Source organism: Sapajus apella, unplaced genomic scaffold (assembly GCF_009761245.1).
Source record: "Sapajus apella isolate SASKATOON/1434 unplaced genomic scaffold, GSC_monkey_1.0 scaffold2, whole genome shotgun sequence".
NCBI classification, from domain to species: domain Eukaryota; kingdom Metazoa; phylum Chordata; class Mammalia; order Primates; family Cebidae; genus Sapajus; species Sapajus apella.
The window spans coordinates 18,391,812-18,415,427 of NW_022436942.1; the positions used below are offsets into that span (position 1 = coordinate 18,391,812).

Here is a 23,616-nt window from a genome sequence, read left to right on the forward strand (position 1 = left end):
TTACACAGCCATTGGCTGAAATAAAGGTAAAAGCCCAGGCTTCCTGACTCCTTACTCAGTGCCCTTTCTGCTGCATTCAACCCTCTGCCTATTCCATGAGGCAATACAACTTAATAGAAAGAGACCAGAAATCAAACCTCAGTTCTGCCACTGACCAGCTGTGTGGTCCCCATGTGAACTCCCCCTTTCTTAGCCTGCATATCTCCCTCTGCGTTATGGAGTGTAATAGTACCGACGTCAGAAATTTCCTGTAAGGTTAAGTGACATACTCCGAGTCAGTGGCATACGAATCACTCAGTGAATAGAACAGTCATGACAGAAACCAAGTGTGCTATATCCTTTGGGAAAAAAGCTCCACCTAGCGTGAAGTAAGATGGGAACTGAGCCACTGCCAGTTCATGGAAGCCAGTAGTATCTTCAGAAGACCAGAAAATTTCACATCGTTCTACTTGAAAGTTAAACGTATTTAAATATCAGTTTGCATTGGTTCTTTCAAAGAAAACGTCCCAGCTTCTTTTAAAAGTAAATAAGTATTTAAATAAGTCACTAAATATTGTATTTTATATTCTAACTAAAGAAGTTGGTTTAGAAATCTTTCACAGGGGCACTCTTTTTCCAGCTGGAACCATGGAGGGTGTAGAAGAGAAAAAGAAGAAGAAGGCTCCTGCTGTGCCAGAAACCCTTAAGAAAAAGGGAAGGAATTTCACAGAGCTGAAGATCAAGCGCCTGAGAAAGAAGTTTGCCCAAAAGATGCTTTGAAAGGCAAGGAGGAAGCTTATCTATGAAAAAGTGAAGCACTATCACAAGGAATATAGGCAGATGTACAGAACTGAAATTCAAATAGCAAGGATGGCAAGGAAAACTGGCCACTTCTATGTACCTGCAGAACCCAAACTGGCATTTGTCATCTGGATAAGAGGTATCAATGGTGTGAGCCCAAAGGTCCAAAAGGTGTTGCACCTTCTTTGCCTTCGTCAAATCTTCAATGGAACATTTGTGAAGCTCAACAAGGCTTCAATTAACATGCTGAGGATTGTAGAGCCATATATTGCATGGGGTACCCAAATCTGAAGTCAGTAAATGAACTAATCTACAAACGTGGTTATTGCAAAATTAAAAAAGAAGCAAATTGCTTTGACAGATAACACTCTGATTGCTCGATCTCTTGGAAAATATGGCATCATCTGCATGGAGGATCTGATTCATGAGATCTATACTGTTGGAAAATGCTTCAAAGAAGCAAATAACTTCCTGTGGCCCTTCAAATTACCTTCTCCATGAGGCAGAATGAAGAAAAAGACCACCCATTTTGTAGAAGCTGGAGATGCAGGCAACAGGGAGGATCAGATCAGCAGGCTTATTAGAAGAATGAACTAAGGTGTCTATCATGATTACTTTTCTAAGCTGGTCAGTTAATAAACAGTGCCTGCTGTCAATTGAAACAAAAAAAATCTTTCACAAAGTCATACACTTACATTTTAAAAGTCATACTAGATTATCTATAGATACATGGCATTTTGAAAAGCTGTTAAAATTTCTAGTACATTTATTTTCTGTACAAAGGTGAATGGTCTGGCTTTAAACAAAATCACTGGAATTTTTATTTTATATTTTCATCAAGTTGAGCTTAAATGTTTGAAAAACAAAGCTGTTTGGTTGAGATAAATATGTGGAATTAGTAGGGGATGGGAAATCCCTTTGCAAAAGCCACCAAAGGAAAACAGGTATATGTATAATACACATACACGTAGTTGTCATCTAAGTAGAAATAAGTCCGTAAGTAGAAATCAATAACAATACCCTCCTCACAAAATACAAATGTTTTTTCATAAAATCCTTTGATTGTGCAAATGGTCCCATTTCGTCATCTCTGCAAACTCTGGAGTTGTCTTTTGTTTTTACTAAACAATATCTAAAGCTGACTGATATACAGATCATTCTTTGATGTTAAAACATCAAAAATGGCATGTGTTGTTGTATGACTCTTTTGGCGCCTGCAATGGTGGTGAGGGGTGGGAACAGGGTGGGAGTGAGTTTAGAAGGGGTGTAAAAGGAAATCTAAGCATAGTTTTAAAGGGCATCACCAGACATGTGTGGTCCTATGAATGAGCCACATCAGTACATTAAGAGCTAAGTGCTTTTCTTGTCAGAGGACAATTTGATGGTGGTGAAGGCTTTATATTTCCTCTGTTGTTTCTGAAAAGAAATGGGAAATATACTATTTAGATTAGGAGGAAACTAAAATAGAGGCATTTTGTGGCAGATGGGATTTTTATGAGCTGTTTGTCACCATATACCAGTCTTGTTAAGAAGCAATCGTTTTCTGCTTCATTACACTAAGATAGCGCTGTTTAGGGTTCCACTCAGCTGTGAAATGATTTTAAAACTTCTATAAGGAATAGAGATGGGGATTTTTTATATAATAAAAGATTGTTGACAAAAATGTACTAAGACACACAAAAAGAGTGGTCAAATGCACTACTTCTGTGTCAGGGAAATAAGAGATACGCTGAATCTCCTACTTATGCTTAGTCTGTTCATTTATGCCAACAGAGAAAACTACATAACACTCTTATTTTCTTCACCTAAGAAAAGTAAGAGTTCCTTTTATGTTGTTTCTTAGTCTTCATGGCATAAATAGAAAGGGGCAAGGACTTGAGTGAGGAGCAATTTCAGCTTAAAGTATGTAAAAGGAAAAACAAATGTAGTAAATGCAAGAAAAACACTACATTTTTTAATAGCTTTACATTCCTCAAAGCTAATCCCCTTTTAGGTTTTGTTCATATTTGACAATGTTTTAAAGGATCAGCATTGGGACCAGGAGGAGCATAAGCTTATTATTTTTTAAATTATGAATTTATCATATCTTCTTTCCTGGTTCCAATCCCTTGAATGTAACTTGGGATCATCAGAAGACCTTGCATCACACTCTGACCCGGCTACTTTCTTATGTGACCTTAGGTATATTAATCAACCTTTCTGAGGCTTATTGTCTTCATCAATAAAAAAACAATTAATAACGCAAACCTTGCAGTATTGGTTATTTATTGCCCCAATAATGCTGCACAACAAATAACCATCAAACCTCAGTGGCAGACAGCAATTCACATTTATTTAGCTCATGAGTCTATGGGGTTCAGGTGATTGAGCTGAGCTCAATCAGACTTAGTTGCACACATCCCTGTGCCTGCAATGTGGCTGGCGTGCTCATGAGTCTGGTTGGGTCTGCCAGGCCTAGACTACCTACTAGTTGATCTAAAATGGCCTCAGCTTGCACAATTGGGGTCGTTTTGTTCTGCTTCGTGTGTCTCCCAACTTCCAGCTGTCCAGCCTGGCCTTGCTCTAAAGACATGGCAAAGATGTTAAAAGAGAACAAACCCAGTATCAAAGTCAAATAAAACACAGACACGAATCTCCAAATTTAAAACAATTTATCTGGAAAGCAAGAATTATAATCTGGGGCATAGACAGACAGCTGGTATTCCTCTGTATGTCCAAAGAACAAAGAGAAGTTTGCAGGTTTTATAAAAAGGAAAAATATGAATTGTTTTGAAGGAAAGTTCATTGGCATTACTAAAGTTTTAGGGAGCTGGCAAGCTCTGATGGGTGAATGACAGCCGTAGATAGAACTAGTCTTAGAGTAGCAGCAGGTGGTTTCGGTAACATCAGATAAAACCAGTTTTATATTACAATAGGTAGTTTCAGCAGCCATGCTTGCAGAAAATCACCTTTTAAAGACATGCTACATGCCCTGAGTACTTTATCTCCCTGGTCTCTTACCCCTATTTTAATTGGGTATGATAAGAATGACCCAATTTGTGCAATTAACTTCCACACCAGTCACACAATATTTTCTCAGCCCTTGCTTGTACCACATTTGCTTGCATTCACTTGATCAAAACAAGTCACAGGGTCCATATATAGTCAAGTGGAAAGGTGCTACACAGTTACATGACAAAGAATTAAGAATCCTGCTGTTAACACCAACAACTGCATTTTTCTTGCCTCTTGTAAAGATTGAGATATCTTGTGAACGCTTATGAAGCCCCTAGCTTAACAATTGGCACCCAGTAGATACTAAGTGTTAACTTCCTTCCCTCCCACATGTACCTGTCTTCTTATGCCCCACATCAATTGATCCCCTAAGATCTTAATTTGTCTGTTCAAAAGTCCAAACGAAAATAAAGTAATATAAAGGACTTACAGTTTTCTCTCCTTCCCAGGGTATTCGCTCATAGGGAGACAAGTCATGTGGTGCTCCAACATTAAACATTTCATGAAAAGACTGGGGAAATGATATATAATTTTTCTACTGAACTACATGTTGCATTTTACACTAAACTGATATTGCATTGTCTATTTTGGGATCCACTGAAGAAAAAGTGTGACAAGCTTGAAACCTGAACCTCTGAGTTAAGCCTCTTCCGTAGAGCCAGATGTTCCTTGTATATCTGCTTCTCAAACTTTCCCCCCATATCCCAAAGCTTACACTGGTACGATGGGTTGTGAAACAAAGTCAAATATTGACAGAAGGAAAGCACACATATATTTTTCTTAGAAACAAATGAAGTTTGGCTACATAGTTGCAGAATTCTGGAGAGGCACTATTCAGAGGAGAGTGGAGCATGGTTTTTGTCTCAGAAGGTGGGAGCAAGCTCACCAAAGGAAAGACTGGTTAGTCCTGGGTGCTGCTGTGGGAGCTTCCAAAGCCCCCCAAGAAGCTGGAAGACCATCTCTACCAATCTCACACACACACACACACACACACACACACACACACACACACACAGAGCACTCTTGCTATTCCTTGGCTGGCCAAGTCCTTCCACCCTGGGAGTGAAATGCTTTCACTGCAAATGTTTAGATCCATGGACCACAGTAGCCCACAGAGACAAGGGTAAAGAGCAGGACCCGGCACTTCTGAAGACAGGACACAGCAAAGGCCACTCTCCTTACTCACTCAACCCCTCTCCTAACCCTCTTTAAGGCCTCTTTTATCATACCAGACTTATAAATTCTGAATTTCACTTTGTAACGCTGCTTGTTTTAATAATGTAAATTTCTTTTTGAAATTTCTTTAAGAAAAATAGATGCACCGAGAAGAAGAAATAATAACTTTGCCTGTGCTTTCCCGGGTGCCAGAATAAGCAGTAAATGCCAAAGCTAGAAGAAAAGAACAAAAACCCGAGAAAAGTAAGGTTAGTATTCCCAACAGATTATCAAGAAGAGGGAGCAAGAAAAGATTCTTGGAGGTGAAAAACATGGTTGTCAAAATAAAAATTAAAATATTTAATATGTATAGCATGGTCTGATTTTGTTACTTGTGTGTACATATGTATATATAATCTGTAAATATATACACACACAACATATATGTGTATATATTTATATATGTGTATATATATGTGTATATGTTGTGTGTGTATATGTATACAGTTGTGTATGTATCTATACATATAGTATATGTACAACTAACATATTTATATATGTATAAAATATGTACAACTAAAATATGTGTGTATATATGTTAGTTGTATATATATATATACACACAGCATACAACATATACATACATAGGCTAGTTGTGTATATAGATATACACACAGCAACTAGTTGTATATAACTAGTTGTATGTACATATACATACACAATTGTTATATTATTAGTTGTGTATATATGCATCTATATCTGCAAACATATGTGTGTTTGTGCAAACATACATATAATAAACATATATATGTTTCCACATGGACAGATCTAAAGTTTATAACCCAAACTATTGATAGAAAGTCACCTCTGAGAAGTAGAATAGGATTAGCGGCATGAGAAGAGGGCAAAAAGGAGCTTTTACCACTTAATGTAGTACCTAAGAACACAGAGTCTACAGCAAACCTGTCACGGTCTACATCCCTGAACTTGCAGCAAGTTGCTTAATTTCTCTGTGCTTTTATCTCCTTATCCATAAACATGAGACTACTCATACTCCCTAGTTTATAGGACTAAGGTTGAAGTTTAAATGAGTTCACTAAAGCACTCAACAGAGCTTGTACATAAATATTAGCCATAATTATCAACATTGCTGTCATCATTTTAATGAAAATGTATGCATATACACAGTAGATAAAATTATTGGCCCCAGTTCTTCACCCTTCCTTATTCTACTCCTTTTGCCATGCAACTAGGCTACTCCTCACACTTTTTCTATTCCCAACCCCTTGACTTTTGGCTCCTCTATGATTCTCTTTGGCCAATGGGATCTTAACAGATGTGAAGCCAGAAGATTTGAAACATGCTTGAGTGATTGCTGTTGCTCTCACATGCTTCTGCCAAAGCCATTAGAAGAGCTGCCTGTTACGGACTGACAATTTATGTCCTCCCCAAACTCACAAACTGAATACCTACCCTTCAATGTGATGGAGGGTGGAGATGGGACCTCCAGGGGTAATTAAGTTCAGATAAAATCATGAGCATAGGGTCCTGGTATGGTCAGATTAGTGCCCTTATAAGAAGAAACACCGGCGAGTTTGTTCTCTCTCTCCCTGGGTGCACACAGTGAGGAAAGTCCCTGTGAGCACACAGCAAGATGGTGGTCATCTACAAGACAGGAAGATAGCCTTCACCAAAACCTGACCATGGTGGCAGCCTAATCTTTGATATCCAGCCTCCAGAATGGTGAGAAAATAAATTCTGTTATTTAAGTCACCCAGTCTATGATATTTTGTTATGGCAGCCCCAGCTAATACACTGTCTTTAGGCCCAGACTTGAATATACATGGAGCATACCTGAGCCCAGCTTCAGTGAGAAGCAAAGTGTAATTGGAACTGCTGTATGAAGCAGAGCTTTAGCCAAGCCAAGTCCAAACTAACCAATATGCAGTTAATCTGAACTCTTCCAAGAACATAAGAATAAAATGGGTATTACTGTATCTCACTGAGTTTGACGGTTATGTAGTATTTTTTAATTATAGCTAACTATTTTTGTATGATTTTAAAAATAAAAGATTATGGTCCAGGAGCAGTGGCTCACACCTGTAAACCCAGCACTTTGGGAGGCCAAGGCAGGCCGATTACCTGAGGTCAGGAGTTCAAGACCAGCCTGACCAATATGGTGAAGCCCTATCTCTACCAAAAATACAAAAATTATCTGGGTGTGGTGGCACGTGCCTGTAGCCCCAGCTACTCGAGAGGCTAAGGTAGGAGTATCACTTGATCCCAGGAGGCAGAGGTTGCAGTGAGCCAAGATTGCACCACTGCACTTCAGCCTGTGCAACAGAGCGAGACTCTGTCTCAAAAAAAAAAAAGATTGTCAATATGTATACTAAAATGCTTACCTTTAAATGGCAGAATTACAGTTTTTTTCTTTGCTTTTTGAGTTTGTTTCCCAAGTATTTTGTAATTCAAATTATAAGGAAATGTTATTTCAAAAAGTAAAATATAAAAGGTCAAGTGTTCGGGGAACTAAAAATGTAAGGAGGAAGAGAAATCTGAGTTCTTAAGTGCATTGTAGATAAAACAATTAAGATTTTTTAGGCCGGGCGCGGTGGCTCAAGCCTGTAATCCCAGCACTTTGGGAGGCCGAGGCGGGTGGATCACGAGGTCAAGAGATCGAGACCATCCTGGTCAGCATGGTGAAACCCCATCTCTACTAAAAATACAAAAAATTAGCTGGGCATGGTGGCGCGTGCCTGTAATCCCAGCTACTCAGGAGGCTGAGGCAGGAAGAATTGCCTGAACCCGGCAGGCGGAGGTTGCGGTGAGCCGAGATCATGCCATTGCACTCCAGCCTGGGTAACAAGAGCGAAACTCTGTCTTAAAAAAAAAAAAAAAAAAAAAATAGATTTTTTAAAAATAAGTTCTCAGATTAATTTACACAGTCATTATATACCCTTTGGTTTCCTTATTTTCTTATATTTTATCTCCTTTGAAGGCATCTTTACACAAGAGAGGACAAAGGAAAGACATCATTTTTTTACTCCTTTTTACTAACAGATTTAGAGAAAAGTTTAAATCAAGAAACAACAGTATTTCCTTCTTGAGTGTCAGAGAGAAACGAAGCTAGCTGACAGAGCCTGACTTCCTGTTTTTGGTTCTGTCACGACAGCAGAAATCATACCAAGCACAGAAACTGCAGGTTCTAAAACTTGGCTTAAACTCTTGGCCCAACGGGGATTGCAGGATCATCTGAGGATGCCCTTTATCCAGATCATTATCACATAGAAGCAAGTTTGTGCCAAGTTCATATGTGCAACTAGAGCTCCTCCTCCCTCTTTGCAAGGTGCTCCTGAAAGTCCTGGTTAGTTGCCATTATTTAAAGCTAGCACATATTGCCATTGCTTTTGGTGTTTCAGTCATGAAGTCTTTGCCCATGCCTGTGTCCTGAATGGTACTGCCTAAGTTTTCTTCTAGGGTTTTTATGGTTTTACGTTTTAAGCTTTTAATTCATCTTGAGTTAATTTTTGTATAAGGTGTAAGGAAGGAGTCCAGTTTCTATTTTCTGCATATGGCTAGCCAGTTTTCCCAGCACCATTTATTAAATAGGGAATCCTTTCCCCATTGCTTGTTTTTGTGAGGTTTATCAAAGATCAGATGATTGTAGATGTGTGGTGTTATTTCTGAGATCTCTGTTTTGTTCCATTGGTCTATATATCTGTTTTGGTACCAGTACCACGTTGTCATGCTGTTTTGGTTACTGTGGGCTTGTAGTATAGTTTGAAGTCATGTGATGCCTCCAGCTTTGTTCTTTGTGCTTAAGATTGTCTTGGCTATATGGGTTCTATTTTGGTTCCATATGAAATATAAAGTAATTTTTTCTAGTTCTGTGAAGAAAGTCAATGGTAGCTTGATGAAAATACTATGCAGCGATAAAAAAGAATGAGTTCATGTCCTTTGCGGGGACATGGATGAAGCTAGAAACCATCACCCTCAGCAAACTAACACAGGAACAGAACAAACACTGCATGTTCTCATTCATAAGTGGGAGTTGAACAATGAGAACACATGGACAGAGGGAGGGGAAACATCACACACCAGGGCCTGTTGGGGGGTGGAGGGCAAGGGAAAGGAGAGCATTAGGACAAATACCTAATGCACGAGGGGCTTAAAACCTAGATGACGGATTGATAGGTGCAGCAATCCACCATGACACATGTATACCTATGTAACAAACCTGTATATCAAGCACATGTATCCCAGAACTTAAATAAAGATAAATAAAATAAAATTTAAAAGGCAGCACATATGAAATATGCTAGGAGAGTTTGCCTTTTAAATAATCCTATGGTAAATCTTTTTGTAAAGCAAATTATTAATGCTTATTTGTTTTGTAAAATCAAATTTTTTGATATGTGACATGTTTAAAGTGAGATAAATCAACAATTCTGCTTCATAATGTGTGTTTCCTAGAAAAGTTCTGAGACTGCAAGTGTCAATATTCGTGACTCCGTGACATATGCATCCTCATGCCTTGAATTAGGCAAGTACGTTTTAAATGCCTAAGGTAGAGATGGCGGCCTGGCGTTTCCCTCCTTCAACCCCACTTTGCCAAGGGACTCTCAAGTACTTGCAGAAAACACAAACATTTCTGCTTCCCTGTGCCTCAGGCACCTGAAACCAAGTTCCACAACAGGGAATTAACCTCACTTCTACCTCTTTTCTTGTTTTAAACCAGTTTCTTTACTAATCTTAAGTTTCTATTTCCAATTATTAAAGAAAACAAGCACCTTATCAAAACCAAATATGCTTTCATTAAAAAAAAAACAAAAAACTATGCCTAATCTTCACTAGGCACAAAGCACACATTTTGTAATGCTTGTCGATTAGAGGATTAGGTGCCTGGCTGAATTGCCAGAATATAATGTGTGTGTGTATATATATATATATATATATATATACACACACACAATATTCTTAAAATTAGAATGCAATAATATTCACTTAAGTCAGTAGCCCTTGTCGACATAATTGAATGTTTTAATTCACTGAGACAAACACATTTTAAAAGCTAACCTGAGCTAAATAGTCCAAAAGGGAGAAAATGTCACTAAAGAGAAAGAATCCAGCTGGGCATGGTGGCTCACACCCCTATCCCAGCACTTTGGGGGGCCAGGGAAGGTGAATCACTTGAGGTAAGGAGCTCAAGACCAGCCTGGCCAACATGGTGAAAATACAAAAAACAAAAACAAAATTAGCCAGGTGTGGAGGCAAGCACCTGTAATCCCAGCTACTCAGGAAGCTGAGGCATGAAAATTGCCTGAACCTGGAAGGCAGAGGTTGCAGTGAGCCGAGATTACGCCACTGCACTCCAGTCTGGGTGACAGAGTGAGACTCCAACTCAAAACAAAAAAAAAAGAAAAGAAAAAGAAACCAAGGTGGTAATGGAGAAAAGAAGACAAAGTGTCACATATCATAAGCCAGAAAACAGCTCGTTGATGGACCAGAAACCCCTTCTGTTGTGCCCAGTGCCTTAGGACCACCACTTCAGACATTTACGGCCATCCAGTAGGTACTGCTTTGAGAGGGGAAATGTCGTGTATTATACGTACTGTAATTTTTTTAACTGAAATTAGCTATGGCTAGTATTTACATGAAAAAAACTTTTCAAACCAGAGTCAGATTGATTTAAAACCTCTAACTGATACCTTAAGGCAAGCGATGCCTTTGTGTGCTGACCTTCATTCTGAATGTTGCCCTTAAAAAATTCATTATGGGAGGAAGGGACCTGAAGGAATTCCTTCTAGCATATTAATAGCTTTCACCAAGACAATTAGGTCATGGCTAAATCAAGTCAGAAGCACCCATCTCTAAAATATATTGAACTTTTAAAAGGATTTTGCAGTAGTAAGTTTTGTAAAACATCATCAAATGTGAGTCCTGCCTCACCCTAAGAGAGTAGGTTCTTTTGGACTTTGCAGAGAATTAGTAGGCAAGCATCCTCGTGCAGCTCTGCTGAGCACTTCAATTGGGGAATGACATGGCCATAGGTATTTCAGGAAATAATTCAAATAACGATGTAGAGATAATAAGGTTCTGAACTAGGGCATTATCCATGGGAATGACAAAGAGGGAATGAGTCAAGAAATCTTGAAGAGGCAAAATGAATCATGATTTCTTACTAACCGGATGCAAGAAGTGAGGGAGATAACAATATTTCTAGGTTGAGTTAATCAAGGAAAGGTGGGATCATATCTGAAATCTAAGATACAGAACAAAGGAAAAGGAAAATCAGATTTGAGGAAGGAAATTAATTCCCTCTTGGACGTGATGAATTGGAAGGAATTTTAGGACATACAACAAACAATTGGAAATTCAGATCTGAAGTTCAAAAGAGAGAAATAAGTTCTGAAGAACAAGTTCTGGGACCCACACATATGTTATAATAAATTTCAATCCAGGAAGCAGAGGTGATCACCTGAGGGATAGACAAAGGATGAGAGCTTAGATCAGAAGTTTGGAAATGCCTAAATGGAATGAGCAGGAGGAGATGATAAGCCATTCTCTCATTCATTCATTCATTCATTTATACAAGAAACATCTTGAATTAAGCAACCTCTCCCTTCTACAGTATGCAAGAATTTGTCTGGTGGGGGACAGGGGGTTCCTAGTGGCAGTTTTCTGACTGTCTTTTACCACCCTCTTACCCTAGCACAACTCCGCTCTCTTTCTGTTCCATCACTGGGGCTTGATTCTGATTTATCTCATGCCTTTGGTTTCTCCAGGCATCTGAATGGCCATTTCCAGATTAGCTGCCTGCTGTGCTTACCTCTGTGTCTCTGTGGCTCCATCCATGCCTAGCTCCCTGCTCTGGTCCCTCACTCAACAGCTGTGTTGGCCCTGAAATGTACACAAAGGCTGTAGGCAACTGTTAGCACAGTGAAATGTACACAAATCAGCTAGCGACATCTGTCTGAGGAGGTGTTCCTCCTCACCCAGCCAAAAGGAGGGTACAACAGAGAGCAGACAATGTTGGGATTCAACCTAGCATTAAAAATACAGAGCACCATTGTGGCCCAAACTAAAGGAACTACAAAAATACACTAGAAATAAGCAGCCTTCAGAGACTCATATTGCCCTGAAGATGTACATAATTTTCTGAAGTTGAACCTCCTTTTTATGAGCTAAAGCATAAATTCCAATTTTTGCCAATTGTTTGGGATTATCAGGTCAGAATAACTACTTTAAATAAACATTCGTAGTGTTTCCATTATTTTCCATTTGAAGAGCTGTTCTGATTCAAATATATGCCCTGTAACTTTGCAAAGCATTGTTTTTATTATTACCATACTCGTATTTTTACTACAAAAGTTCATTGTTGCTGATGTATGGTATTTTTCTTGCCATCAAATTATTTGCTACATCTAGCTAATCCTTTTGCCCTCTGTATAATATTTCAATTTAGAAAGGAATATCAATATGCAGTTTCCTGTGCTGAGAATACTTTTATGGTAAAAAAAATCTAATGGCATATTCAATCACCTTATTATTGTTATCAGTATATCTTTATACAAAGGTAAATGTCAGAGAATGCTAAAGTTCTGAGAGAAAAAAAGGGAGGTCATCCACAGGGGATACATATATAGTGATTATTACTGGGTTCATGTTTTCAATTTAATCACTTCCTATGACCCATTTGCCCTGAGGATATGACTGTTGAAACAAAATTATTTCACTTACACTCCTGTTAATGGGAACTGTAATTCTAGTCAGCAGCCTTTTGTGTTACAAAAGACTACACCTCCTACCAATCACTCATGAGGTTTAGAAATGCCTTATAATTCAAATAAAATTTCTCTTGTAAGGCAATGGAGCATGTGACCCTTTTATGATAAACTATAATTTTTGGGTGCATAATACAATTAGTTCACCATTTGGTGTTCCTGGAGTTAAAACAGAGATTAATATTAAAACATCCTGCTCTATGTATTCCATACAACATTACCTAGTAACATATCTCTTTGTTTTCTTGACAGTGATTTAAAAGTATTACAAACCTCTGCTATATCCAAGGAATAATATTTTAATAATCCCCTTAATCTCTCTGAAATCTCTCTAGCAGATTGTTCCTCGGAATTATTCTTCACCATAAGCCAAACCAAATGCCCCCCCCAAAAGAAGTCTATGTAATATTCTATACCTTTTATTTCTCTATTTACTTTGCTTCTGTAAAGTAAATGCAGTAGGATTAGGGCTAAGTAAAATAAGACAACTTTGAAGTGGCTTTCCTGTTGTCCCAGCCAATCTGCCAGAACTAAAACACGTTTCCCTTAGTCGTGCAACCAAGAGACAGACAGGATCCTGAGTCCCTAAATCCAAGACCACCCGTCTGTTGTGACCATAGACAGCCACTTCCTCCAGCACCATGGACAGTTCACCCATCCACTATTCTCCCAGAGATCCAAGCAAGAAGACACTCCAGGAAAATGTGCTCTGGGTCCTGGTTCCTGAGTCTGCCTGCATTCCACCCAAGTGAACTGAGTGGGAGCCAGCTATGAGGCTCAGGATCTCTCTTGCCTTTTGACACAGGTCTGGATGATGACCAGCTTTTTTCCCCTTCCATCTGGGTCCCACTGTGGTCTTCTTCCTCCCAAGGGTGCCTCCAGGTTTGGGTATTCCCAGCATCTGCTTCCCAAGATAGAAATGAGCAGAAATAAACATAAGCAAATATCTTTAGCCCAGCCAGTGATCAAAGAAGGATCAAACTGTCCACTTCCTGCTTCCTTTCCCCTCACATGTCAATCAATCCCCAACCAACTCAACCTGTCCCCTGACCACACATTGCTTGGCCTTCCAAGTTTCTGAAAAACTGATATTGAGAAGTATTTTACAATCCATCTTATCACAACTGACCTCACAATAACTGCTGCATGGAGGGCAAAAGATGAGAGGGAGAAAAAGAAAGGAAGGAAGGAAGGAAGGAGAAATAGGCAGGGAGGAAAAGAGGAGGGAAGGAAAGAAAGCAGACAGACAGAAAGATATTATTACTATTTCCAATTTCTCCATTCCTCCAGTTAAAAGCTCCATTTCTCACTTTCCATACCGCCTATTTAGTGACTTTATTATTTGCCCTTTATCTTTAATTCCTCAACAGGACAAGTGAGGGGGCTGGAGAGAATGTTGACTTCTCACTAAAGATGGGAGTACATGACACAGACCCTCCTGGCCCAGTTCCCTCAGATTAAGATCAGCCCTTGACCCCTAGGCAACTTTCACTGACTGAGATAGAGCTGTTTGGAGCTCCAACAGGAACAGTCCCTTCTAGGGCCACAGTCTCCTTGCTCATGAGAGGGAAACTAGGACAAATACGTTCGAAATCTTTAGCTGTTCTCCTTTTGTCAAAAGGAGGAGGAAAACAAAAAAAATTAAAAAGGAGAACATTTAAAATGAAAAAGGAAACAATGAACTCTCAAGGTATGCTAGTTTGGCCAAAGCCTATAAATTCATTAAAATTACACTTCAGGCAGGTAGATTGCATTTTAGACCTTGAGGATTCTGGAAATCATTCACTCTCGGTTAAGTTTGCTGAGAACTAAACTTAATGAGAACCACTGGGGAGAAAAGAGAAGGAATCAGATACCCACTCTGTAAGTCAGGTTTCAACCAAGCACACACAACCAGTAGGAGGGGTGTGTGTGTGCACGCGCGCATGTATATGTATTTGTTACAAGGAATTGATTTACCCAATCGTGAGGGTGGTTAAACAAGTCTAAAGTTTATAGAATTTTATAGGCTAGACACTTAGAAAGAGAAGCAATGAAAGAGCAGTTACCCATGGGCACAGGCTGAAGCTCCTTCCACAGGCAATTTGGAAGGAAAGATCATAAGTAGATTGGAACTCCACAGGCACAACTGAGACTTGTTGACCAACAGGTAGGGAAAAGTAACAAGAAGACTAGAACCCCATGATTCAGAGTAGGGGGAGAGGAATTGTGAACCTAGACCCATTTGCAGTCTCTAAGCACAAGAGATGACCTCTTTGACAGGGCTCACCTAACTAGGTCACCCAGGATAGTCTCTTGATTAATTTAAAGTCAACTGATTAGGGGCTTTAATGTGCAAAATCTCTTCATGGTGGTACATAAATTAGTGTTTGATTGAATAACTAGGGACAATAATTCAGCATCACCAAGTTGACACATGAAAAATCCATCATACCCATTGTCCCCTAGAAGTAGTTAGGGAACTCTGTGAGTCCACTAACATTTATTCTGCTGAGCACAAAGCCCTATGCTACACTCTAGACAAAAGCTACCTTACTGCATAGAAACCTACAGAATGTAATAACAAGTTAAGCAGTAGCAAGAGCAAAAGTACCCTCCCCTAGCCAAACAAAATTAATGACAAGGAGAGACAAATTTAAAACTAAGATGAAAACAGACTTTTAAAATATTAGAAACCAGTGCAAAAAAACCTCTGAAATCTGTTTTTTTTTAAAAAGAAGGGAAAGAAAAAGATATTCACATTTGGGTAGTATTAAAGCTATGTTAATGTTATTGTGTAATAGTACCTTCAGAGTATAGATTAGGACTTAGCTGATTTTTTAATAATGCTTTCTCAACTTATAAAAATTTATAAATCTATAAATATGTTAAAGGAGAAAGTATACTTAAGAGTTCCTGAGAGAAGCCATTCCAATGCCAGACTATAAAAATTAAATTTTACCCTCAATAGAATTGTATGTTATAAAAACAATATATCTATCATTGTTGTAAGTTGCTTGAGTTGCTCAATAAAAAATAACGCAAAAATACACCACATAAAAGACAAGAGTGAAAAAATCATGAAAATTTTGTGTATATTTATAGTGAGAATGGCCATACTGTTATAAATGCTGAACCATCTATGTTTAGTAGCGTAACCTGCATAAAACTGGGCTTCCTGGAGTCCAGCCTCAGCACATGATGGATCCAAGGTCTCTTACTAACAGCAACTCTTCAACATCCTCTCCTCCTCCCCGTATTTCAGTCTCCTTCCTGCATCTCTGCCCTTAAATCTCCTTGTCCTCCCTTCTCCTCCCTCATCCTTTCTAATGTAATCTGCCCTGTTTACATCTTGGCTACTACCGTTTGCCTCCCCACTCGTCATTCAGCACAACCAGAGGCCCAGTTTCACAGGTGCCTCCTCCATGGAAGGCAAGAGGAAGGTAACATTTGCAAATATTCATTGCTTAAAATAATTTATCCTGACAGAGCAGTAAATCTCCAGTGTATCTGCAAGTAATGAATCAGACACAGTTCTTTCATTTCTTAAATGCAAAACAAAAGTCAGAAAAAAAGATAAATATATTCATCACAGGTGTCACACTTAAATCCAAAAAAGTATGTTCTATTTGTTCATTTGCAAAACTGCTCTTAAGAATTTCATTTCTCCGAATAAAGGGCAAGCTATTTGGGGCCAGAAAAAATAAAGGATTATTTTTATTTGATTATTTTTAAAGTAATGAAAATGAAATACTATAGTGGGGGGGGGCTGGTTTTAAGAGAGAAAACAAATACAGAGCTGATGCCCAGCATTATTTGTCTCTGAGATAAAAGCCAGATTTGTTACAGCTGACTCTCAGTTATTCCAGGAGCTGACTGGGAAATGTGTGAACTCAAATCTGTGCTTCCTGTTGTAACTCCCACTGCCACGCTGTGGCCACTGCACTGCAGGTCAGGACTTCTGTGGGAGGGCGAACAGGGACTAGAGAAGCTGGCACTCAAGTCAGTTGATTCTGCTTAACTATCACTAAAAAAGCTTAGTGTGAGATAATGAGATAAATTATTGAAATTAGAAGTGTATATTTGGGGGTCATTTTAGCTATCCCTGCTATTCCTGTCCCTCGGTCTTTTTCATATTCAAGAGTGGGCCTCACAGTCAGGCATGCAAATTTAATCATCCAAATTCATTATTCAGGCTGAATTAGCTGAAAAAATATAAAATGCTATAAAAATATATCTATCTTTGTTACGTTGCTTGAGTTGCTCAAGCAACATGAACAACAATGGGAATAACACAAGTTAATATTTTGAGTAATAATTTCAACATCATAAGTCAAAGGAATAAGGCTCAAACTTCTTTTAATTTTTTATTTTTGGAAGCATCAAGATGATCAATTCTACTTATTCACTCAAGGTTTACTCTCAGGAATTGTACTCCTAAGGGTGAAATGCAAATTTTTCCCTATTCATTAAAAAATTTATAATTAAAATTCTCAATATCTTTAATGCCTGCCTTTATTCAAGCACAAAATGTATCCATAATGAAATACAAGAATAAAATAGAAAGTCCTGAGAACTCAATTTAGAAAATGTAAAATGGAGAATAGATTAAAAATAGAAATTGTGATATGTTTGAAAGAAAAAAGTTGATGTCAGAGATACACAATGCCTAGTGCTTTCCCTGTTGACCCTATCAGTATGTGCCCAAGTCATCTCCCATGCATTCATTCATTCAATAAGCATTTCTTGAGCATCAACTCAATGCCAGGTACTTTGCTAGGCACAAAGGATACAGATATGAAATAAGACATTTATATGCTTTGGCTCTGTGTCCCCACCCAAATCTCATGTTGAAGTGTTATCCCCAATGTTGGGGAAGGGACCTCGTGGGAAGTGATTGGATCATGGGAGCGGATTTCCCCCTTGCTATTCTCATGACAGTGAGTTATCATGAGATCTTGTTGTTTAAAAGTGTGCAGCACTTCTCCCTTCCATCTATTCCTCCTGCTCCTGCCATGTAAGGCAGTGTGCTGGCTTCCTCTTCACCTTCTGCCACAATTGTAAGTTTCCTGAGGCCTCCCAAGACATGCTTCCTGTACAGCCTGTGGAACTGTGAGTCAATTAAACCTCTTTTCTTCATAAATTACCCAGTCTCAGTTGTGTCTTCATAGCAGTGTGAGAATGGACTAACACAGACATGATCTCTAGTTAGAGTGTGAGAGGTCACTGAAGGCAATAAGTGATAGCAATGAGGGTTTTCAATAGCATGATGATAGAGGCTGGTTAAGGAAGATGCCCAGCTACCTCAGTCAACGGTGCCTTGTTGAGTTAAAGAAGTGGGGCAAATGTGCCCTCAGCTAATGCCTGGCATATGTAGAGTCTAGGCTCCTAGGCAAGGCTAAAGCAAATGATTAGCTCTGCCTGTAAAGAAGCTGAAGGGAGATTATAAAACAGCTACAGGAGACCTGTCTCAGACTTCTGCTTCCAGGAATGGCAGACTAGGGAATTTTGACCAGTTCCCCTAACTTTGTCTTTTTAGCTCACTGCCAAGTCTACCCGCTAACCAGTTTGCTCTCAGTTACATCAGACCACACTGGGAGCAGGAAGTATATCCAGGGTCTTAGCTCCGCCATCCGGTGAGGCTTTTCCTGGCTTTTGTGGATTTATCCAGCAGACCTGGCACCTGGTTGATAAGGCACCAAGTCTAAGCAACTAAGTGGCCTTACTTTGACACCTCACTCCACAGTCTACCCAATACCACTGCCTCCTCCTCTTCAGTCATTAATTCATATCTTCATTCAATAAATATGTATTGAGTGCTCAATATGTGCCAAGTACCATGCCAGTGCTGGGGATATAAAGGTAAACAAAACTGAAATGGTAATATGTCATCATGGTGCCTTCAGTCAGGTGGACAGGTTCTAGAACTAGAACTCAATCCTAAATCATTTGGCTCAACACTGAAATCAAATCACTTGACCCAACTCTGAAATCATGTTATTGCCAGCATTCTGCCCTAGAAAGCGGGAATAAATGAATCCTATCCAAACTTTCTCCCTTATACAGTTGGGCCAGAAAATAATATGGAGCTAAGGGAGGAAAAAGAAAAAAGAGGTTAAGTTTAATTTTAGCCATGGGGAATGCTATATCACCAAGCCAAGAAAATAATCTGAAAACAAATCCAAATGGACATGGAATCCATGAGCCAAGTGGTTCACTTGAAAGCTGTCACCAAAACTGAGAAGAGTTTCCAATGACAAGTCAGGTGACACCAGGCCAAAATCAAGAGTTAAGTCTAGCAGCCAAGTGGCAGAGGAAGAGAAAGGGTTTTAAACCAGTGTAGTTGGAAAGCCAGGCCCTATCCCTTACCAGCTATGTGAGTTTGGTCTAACCTCTCTGTTCCCCAGCTTCCCCATCTATAAAATGAAAACAATAATAGTACTTCTCTCATGAGGCCATTGTAAGTTTTCAGCGACTTAATGCATTAACATAATGGTGACTAGAATACCATAAGTACCTTAATAAATGTAGCTCTATTACTCTCCCTGAAGAGGTCAGAGAAATATTCTAAGACGGCTTCTTGAGCTCAGTTTCGAGGGGCCTTTATCTTCTGCTCCACAAACTGCATACTGCATTCATCTTCATGGGGAAATAATTAAGGTGTAAAAGGTTCTCTTGTTAAGTAACATGGCTGATGTATAGTCAGAATCTTAAAGCAAAACGATAAAGAGGTCTTTGATAAAATGTGAAATATTACTAATGTTCATGGAGGGCGTACTGCAGTGGGTTGATCTAAGCAAACCTACCCCCAAAAGTCTGAGGAAGCTGAGGGGTCAAAGTAAGAACGTGTGGGGCCAAAGGAAAACCCTGACAAATTCAGGGATTGTTTTGTTTTTTAGTGTTTTGTTTTGTTTTTGTAAATTATTTCTTCCATGATGACTTAGTCCCAAGAAGGACTATATTCAAACCAGTATGAATATTTTACAAATAATATCTGGCCATTTTCTAACCAATTGAGTAATTTGTTGCACAATAAGCCACCTCACATCTTTCAGTGAGAAATACATTACATTTGAATGGTAAAGACATTAATGAATTAAAATTTGCTTTAAATATTTATTTGGGGGAGGGAGGATCACATTTCTACTTATGAATAAAAACAATTTTGGAGTCCAGAGGTCTTTTATTATTGGGGGTTTTTTTTATACCTACTATGCCATGAATTCATAGGGAATAGGTTCCGGCAGCCCAGGCTCATTCCTACTGGTTCTTACAAAGTGCGTTTCTCTGGGTGGGGCAGGCTGGTGCTTCACTTGAACCCAGGTACCTTTCTCTTTGGCTTCCTTCTTTTTCTGATCATTTCCTTCATGCATTTATTTCAGGAAGGTATCTTGTTTCTTGCAGTGCTTAATGTGCTCAATATGCACATGAATTCTCTTGGCAAGAATTTTGTCCTTGTTTGTTTACAACAATGCCAACAGCATGCTGGGGAACACTGTAGACTCTTCCAGTTTTGCCATGGTAGCATTTGTGGGGCATTCCTTTTTGAACAGTACCCATTCCCTTATGTCTACAATATCACTTTTCTTAGAGATTCACATATACATGGCCAAAGGAACAACTCCATGTTTTCTAAAAGGCCTAGAGAACATATACGGGTGCCTCTCCTCTTTTCCTGTGTGTTCGTCACTTTGGTGAATTACTGAAAGATGACTATTCGGGCCTCCAATTTCTTAGGAAGAAACATTTAATAGGGATTTCTGAACAGAAGCCATGTCTGGTCTCAGGCAGCCACAAGACAAGATGATGGATCCATGTGCCATTACCCCCTCAGATCCAGGGATTATAGATCATAGGGAAAAGAATGATTCAGAAGGGATTTGTAGGACAACTGAGGTATGGTAATGATAACATCAAGATTATTTTACCTAAAGGCAGGATTTACAGTCCCTGCTCTTACACAAGGAACAGCAGATAAACTGGAAGTTTTAAAAGCCTTCCCGGAACAAGAATTAGTCAGAAGTCAACATGGTGCACAGATTAGCTTCCAAGATAGAGTTGCTTTGGCCTCCACAGAGGGCAACGTGGAAGAGGATATTGAAAAATAGAGAAGTTAGGGAGAATGTGAAAAGTTTATGATGAGAAGTAGCCCTAAGGGAGCAAAAGAGAGGAGCCTGTAACGGGAAGCCCAGCTGGAATCTCACCTGAGAGCCCCAGCTTTAGTCCTACTGGAATGGAATTGCGAATGGCTGATCTTGCTAAAGAGAAACTTTATTACAGATATTGGTCTATTTTAAAAATCAAGTCTAGTCTACAAGTCTGGCTTTTGTTTCCCCCTCAGTGACCTGATTACGGATCTTGTTATGGATCCAAATTTGTGGTTCACACACAAAATCTCCTCAGAAATGTCCTGTGAAGCAGCCTGAACAGGGCTGCCTGGGACTTGAGAGCTTTCATTTCCTCCCCCGTGAAGCTCTGCCTGATCAAACACAGAGAACAGAATGGGAGAATGGGAGGGAGGGGGAGGAGGTTGCATTTAGCTGTCAGAGCTCACGTTTGGCAGTTTGCACTCCTAGCTACAATTCCTCAGCTCTTTTCTGAGGTCATAAATAAATTTTGACCTCATATCTTAATTGGCATATAAACATAAATTTACTAGAAAATAAGGCATGCTTTCAGGAACAGTTGAATTTTTACTGTATTCATAATACCTATTTATATTATTTAAGGTGATTCCGTTCAATTGTGGTTTTGCAAATAGACGGAATCATTTCCGGAAAAGTAATAACAACAAATCAATGTCTTATTCCAGTATTATAAAAGCATAAGCCTCTTTTTAAAGGACTATAGTTGCATGTCAGAAAATCTAAACAAATGTGCAGTTAAAAATGATTGTTATACCTTAGGGACTTCATTTATACAAGACAGATTAGCAAGATATGAGCCTCATTATGCACGAAAGTCATTTGTTTTTTCCATGGATACAGCATGGCACAAGTTCTGGGGTTGCAATTCATAAAGAGAATGAATGTGAAGACACAGCACTGTTATGACATTGATCTTCATGAATATGGAAAGAAGTGAATGATTATCTTTTTCTTTATGAGGTGAAGAGAACTGTCGCAACAAATTTGAATCTTGGTGTACATTGGAATGTGAGAGCTGGAGGATCCTCAAAGAGTGAGTCTAACCCCTTCTAATTACCAAAAGGCAACTGGGAATCAACATTTTCAAGGGACTCACTCACCTTTATGTGGTGAGTTAATGACAAAGATGGTACAGACCTCCAGTCTCCCAAAATCAAGACCTTTTCGCTGACCCATAAAAGGGACAAATTTCCCCCTAATTCCAGTTTTTTTAAACACTCAAGAGTCTTTCTTCCATGTGAGTGATTTTTAAAATGCACTTAACAAGAGCTCCTAAACAAAATATAAATATCCAATCAATCAATTTTTGCACACTTATTAGGGCTAACTCACTTCTTGGTATTTATCTACTTTTTGTCTATATTTCTGCTTTGCGAATTCTACTAAGTTATTGGCTCTGCTAACGTTGTCTATAGTTATAAATCTGGGCATTTCTATATAGATGTTTAGTGTTATGACCCTGCAAGCAAAGTTTCCAGGCTACTCACCACTGGCTGTGCCCTCGTATATTTAATGCCTATGTTTAAACGTTCCACTGAAAATCCATTGACATTCCATTATGTGTAAGGAATTGCAATCTCTGAGGTTGCTAGGGCCCTTTTTGGAGAAGCAAGAGTGCTTAACAAAGAAATAGTAAATATTTTAACAAATTAAAGCAAACAGTCATTTCAAAATGCCTTATATTAAAATAGAGTTCTCTATCAATAGAACACTTACTAATTATAAACATGTGTTCTAATTGTTGCCAGAAATATTAACTCATTAAAAGGATATAATTGTATAAAGGCATAGGAAAACTAGAATTGAAATCAAAAGACTTTAATGTTAAGCACTGGCTTCCTCGGACAGGGAATACAGTGAAGGAAGAACCATGCGATGAAGAGAAACCAGCCTGGCCCCAGAGGCCACCCTCACCACCTACCGCTAATGCAACTTTGAGCCCATGTCTTAACCCCTAAGGCTTAGTTTCCAGCTCATTGGTCAAAGGGGATATAATTTCTACCACAAGAGTAGTTGTAAGAGTTAAACCAGAGCATGTGCACACGAATGTTCATTGCAGCACTGTTTACAATAGCAAAGACCTGGAACCAACCCAAATGCCCATCGATGATAGACTGGACAGGGAAAATGTGGCACTACATATTCCACTACACACCATGGAATATTATGCAGCCATCAAAAATGATGAGGTCACCTCCTTTGTAGGGACATGGATGAACCTGGAAACCATCATTCTCAGCAAACTGACAGAAGAGCAGAAGATCAACCACCACATGTTCGCACTCATAGGTGGGTGCTGAACAATGAGAACACATGGACACAGGGAGGGGAGCACTACACACTGGGGTCAGTTGGGGGGAAATAGGGGAGGCACGGTGGGGGGGGGAGCTGGGGAGAGATAGCAAAGGGAGAGATGCCAGATGCAGATGATGGGGAGGAAGGCAGCAAATCACACTGCCACGTGTGTACCTATGCAACAATCTTGCATGTTCTTCACATGTACCCCAAAACCTAAAATGCAATAAAATAAATAAATGGGGTCCGGGCGCGGTGGCTCACGCCTGTAATCCCAGCACTTTGGGAGGCCAAGGCGGGTGGATCACGAGGTCAAGAGATCGAGACCATCCTGGTCAACATGGTGAAACCCCGTCTCTACTAAAAATACAAAAAATTAGCTGGGCATGGTGGCACGTGCCTGTAATCCCAGCTAGTCAGGAGGCTGAGGCAGGAGAATTGCCTGAACCCAGAAGGCGGAGGTTGCGGTGAGCCGAGATCGC

The 23,616-nt window shown here is 39.4% G+C and overlaps 1 pseudogene; it reads left to right on the forward strand.

Moving 5' to 3' along the window:
- Positions 1-622: 622 nt before the first annotated feature.
- Positions 623-1,442, forward strand: LOC116556715 (annotated as a pseudogene).
- Positions 1,443-23,616: the final 22,174 nt, after the last annotated feature.